The sequence below is a fragment of the Belonocnema kinseyi genome, chromosome 9 (assembly GCF_010883055.1).
Source record: "Belonocnema kinseyi isolate 2016_QV_RU_SX_M_011 chromosome 9, B_treatae_v1, whole genome shotgun sequence".
Taxonomy (NCBI): Eukaryota; Metazoa; Arthropoda; class Insecta; order Hymenoptera; family Cynipidae; genus Belonocnema; species Belonocnema kinseyi.
This window is the reverse complement of record NC_046665.1, coordinates 2,472,895-2,473,156: the sequence shown is the minus strand read 5'-3', so window position 1 is coordinate 2,473,156 and position 262 is coordinate 2,472,895.

Sequence of the window (262 nt, the reverse complement as noted above, 5' to 3'; positions counted from 1 at the left end):
TGTGCCTTTGAATGTAGGTCGTTCCCGCGTGTGTTGGACAACTAGATAGTATGTGAGCTAAATGCTCGGGGTGTGCATGGCATGCCCTGCAGCTATCATCGGGAATGTCTTGGCTCAAAATGTGGCGACGGTATGTTAAGGTGGAAATGACACCGTTTTGGCATGAAAAAATGAAACCCTCTGTACCAGACTTCAATCCGGACGATTTAAGGAAAGCAAACGTTAGCTCACAAGACATTGACTGATCCTTCACATTTCTGTG